The following is a 3,595-nucleotide window of genomic DNA, read 5'->3' as shown; positions in this document are numbered from 1 at the left end:
TGCTGCAGCTAAAGGCTCAATGAATATAGCAAAAAGAGAAGGAGAGAGTGGGCAACCCTGTCTGGTTCCTCTTCCAAGAAAAAAACTGTTTGAAGTCTGTTTATTAGTTCTAACTGATGCATTGGGGTTGTGATATAATATTTTGATCCAATTGATGAATGCTTCTCCAAAACCAAACTTATGGAGGGCAGCAATAAGGAACTTTCTGTCATGACGGAAGGGACGCGGCAGACCCAGACGCTGTAAACCCCGGAAGGAAACTCAGGCAAGTGGCGATTAACAAAGAGTCTTTAATATCCAGGCAGGAGATAACAGTTCTGGTGGTACTTAGTGCTGGCTTGGATCTCTGGCGAAGAGTCGGCGTGGCTCGTAGGAGCTTGAGGGCTGAGCTGAGAGCGTGGCGTGGCTGGAGCGGAGCGAGACGTGCGGTGCGGGTCGCCGCGCACTGTCTGATGTCTTGGGAACCGAGGTGAGCGAGGAACGTGGCGTGACTTCGAGGCGAGGCTGGTGTGGAGCGAGCTGAAGATCTCCCAGGTGGACACTCGTGGATCTGGAAACCTGGAGGCGGGTAAATAAGCAGGGTAAGTAAAGGCCCGAACTTGAACCGGAGTATGTGCTGAGGTTCAGACATGCACCGAGGTAGGCAACGGACTGGCGATGACTGCAGGTCTGGATCCCCTTAAGAAGGCGGTGAGGTGATGAGCAGAGTGTCCACAGCTGGTTCCAATCTTCAGGTGCACAGTGAGAGGGGAGGGGGAGGAGCACTGACAGAGGCCACCGTGACACTTCCAATTAACTCTGTCAAAGGCTTTTTCAGCATCCAGCGATAGTACCGTCATTTCCTGGTTTTTAATGGTGGCAAAGTCTATTATATTAACTAGTCTACGGACATTATCATCCGAGTGTCTGCCTTTGATGAATCCAGTCTGGTCGAAGTGAATTATGTGAGGAGTGATTTTTTCTATTCTCTGTGCTAGTGCTTTGCAGATAATTTTTACATCTGCATTGATTAGAGAAATAGGGCGATAGCTTGAAGGACTAGTGGGATCTTTGTCTGGTTTTAGAAGAAGAATTATGTTGGCTGAGTTCATGTTAGGTGGCATTGATTGGCTCTCATTAATAGATGTGACAGTTTTATAAAATGTTGGTGCCAGTTGTTCCCAGAATTCTTTATAAAACTCAGCAGGAAAGCCGTCAGGCCCTGGTGCTTTACCATTAGGCATAAGTAACAGAGCTTCATGAAGTTCAGACGGCGAGAGCGGAGAATCTAAGTTTGTGATTTGATCCTCATTTAGTCTGGGTAGGTTTACATTATTAAGAAATGAGTCAATACTTTGCTCTGACGGATTGATCTGCGGTGTGTACAGGTTTTTATAAAAGTTTTCAAATGCGTTATTAATTTCGACCGGGTCATGGGTGACATTTCCTGTTTGGTCCATAATAGAGGTGATTGATGATTTTTCTCTGTTAATTTTAAGCTGATTAGCCAGAAATTTGCCAGATTTATTAGAGTTTTCAAATCTTTCAAGTCGTAGCCTTTGTACTTGAAATTGTGTTTGTTTATTAATGATGTCATTTAACCGCAGCTTTAAATTTTTCAGATCTCCCAGAATGTGTTCCTGTGCAGAAGCAGCAGAAGCAGTCTCCAGGGTTTTGATTTTATTTTCTAATTCTAATAAATCTGCTTTCTCTTTGCGTTTTTTGTGCGTTGAATAAGAAATGATTTTCCCTCTCATGACTGCCTTTGCTGTTTCCCAAAGAACGCACGGTGGGATGTCTGGAGTATTGTTGAAGTCTAAGAAGGTTGCCCACTCTATTTTAAAGAATTCAAGAAATTCCTGGTCCTTTAACAGAGACGTATTAAACCTCCAGGTTGTACCAGAGGGTGTGGATTTTTCCCTAGAAATGTTTACAGAGACTGGTGCATGATCACTGATAATAATTGGATGGATATTGGAGCTTTGAATATTTTTTAAAAGAGAGTTACTGATTAATAAATAGTCTAAACGGGAGTGTGAATAGTGAACTGGAGAAAAAAAGGTGAACCCTTTAGTGCTTGGGTGACATGAGCGCCACGCGTCGCAGAGACCCAGATCACTCATGTACTGCTTTAGAATACTTGCAGATCGCCATGTACGCTGGTTTGCTGCTGTGCTGAGTCTGTCAAGTTCAGGGTCCAAAACAAGGTTGAAGTCTCCTCCTATAATGATTGTGGAGTCAGAGTGAACTGAGAGTGAGGTGAAGAATCTGTGAAAGAAGGAAGAGTCGTCAACATTAGGACCATAAATACTCACTATACAAAAGTCCTTATTCTGAATGGATATATTAATGATTACAAATCTGCCTTCTGGGTCAGTAACTGTATCCTTATGAGTAAAATTAAGATTTTTATTAATTAAAACAGCAACTCCTCGTTGTTTGGAGTTGTAACTGGCAGAGTATATAACTGGAAATTGTAAGCAGCACATAAGGTGATTCAAAGAATTTGATAAATGGGTCTCCTGCAGTAGAGCTATATCTGCTTTTAGACCATCCAGGTGATTTAACACTTTCAGTCTCTTTGGCTCAGAGCCAAGTCCACGCACATTCCAGCTAACGATGTTAAGACTGTTCATAACTGCTCTGACTGAAAAGGTGTAAAGCTAAGTAGTGCTTGTGTACCGTTCCGTGTGCGCGTGCCCGCATTGAGAAGCGCTGTGCGCGTGAACGTTTTCTGGCTATGTGAGCTGCGTGTCGCGTGCGTCCTATGAGGGCCTGTGTGAGGTGATTGCAGTATGTCGGCGTGTGTGTGCGGGATCGCATGTGCACGCCCCTGTGTGCGCTTGTGTGTGCGCGCGCCCGTTCCGTGCATAAATAAATACTTACCGAGGATGAGTTGCTTCCAAGTGATTTACATATAATGAGGGGGGAGAGGGGGGGGGAGAGTAAAGGAAAGAAAAAAAGAGATAGAAGGGAAAACGAAAAAATGAGGAACGCTTCACGAATTTGCGTGTCATCCTTGCGCAGGGGCCATGCTAATCTTCTCTGTATCGTTCCAATTTTAGTATATGCACTAGAGAACTAGTGCATGCACTAGAGAACTAGAACAAGAAACCACACTTAAGGACAATCTACAATCAACCCTGGACAATTCCAGACCATCGTGGAACCTTTGGTACAAGTGAAAGCCCACACATGCATCAAGAGAACATAGGAAGTGAAACAGAATTTGGATAATTGATCTAAATAAAATCAAAGATTAGAGATTGAGAAACTTCGAATCTTTGATAAAAAATATTGTTATATTAGTACTGTATATTTCAACATTCTGAAGGGAAAACAGCAGTTTTACACTTGGCTCCAACAGGATGACCTTGCTAGACTGAATGAAGCACCCCCCCCCCCCCCCCCCCCCCAATTATGCTAACTATCAGAAATCCAGGATTTCAAGGTGCATGCATGACATAGGGATCAGAGAATCTGCCCTCTAGTGGTTTAAATCCTATTTATCCGATGGGTACCAGTTTGTTAATGTAAATGGACAGTCCTCTCATTGCACTCGAGTTAGTTGCTGAGTCCCACAGGGCTCAGTTTTAGGACCCATCCTGTTTATGTT

The 3,595-nt window shown here is 43.7% G+C and overlaps 1 long non-coding RNA gene and 1 other non-coding gene across 2 annotated transcripts; both read right to left on the bottom strand.

Moving 5' to 3' along the window:
- Nucleotides 1-270: 270 nt before the first annotated feature.
- On the bottom strand, nucleotides 271-3,164 carry LOC144996793 (uncharacterized). Its single transcript, XR_013659608.1, has 2 exons — nucleotides 636-3,164; nucleotides 271-558 (listed from the first exon to the last, which is right to left on the bottom strand). It is a non-coding gene; the product is annotated as an uncharacterized LOC144996793 (long non-coding RNA).
- Nucleotides 2,962-3,067, bottom strand: LOC111948540 (U6 spliceosomal RNA). Its single transcript, XR_002874553.1, has one exon. It is a non-coding gene; the product is annotated as a U6 spliceosomal RNA (small nuclear RNA).
- Nucleotides 3,165-3,595: the final 431 nt, after the last annotated feature.

This window comes from Oryzias latipes, chromosome 13 (assembly GCF_053564925.1).
Source record: "Oryzias latipes strain Hd-rR chromosome 13, Olatipes_Hd-rR_3.1".
NCBI lineage: Eukaryota > Metazoa > Chordata > Actinopteri > Beloniformes > Adrianichthyidae > Oryzias > Oryzias latipes.
Note: the sequence above shows the minus strand (reverse complement) of the source record. Positions and strands in the feature narration are given on the sequence as shown.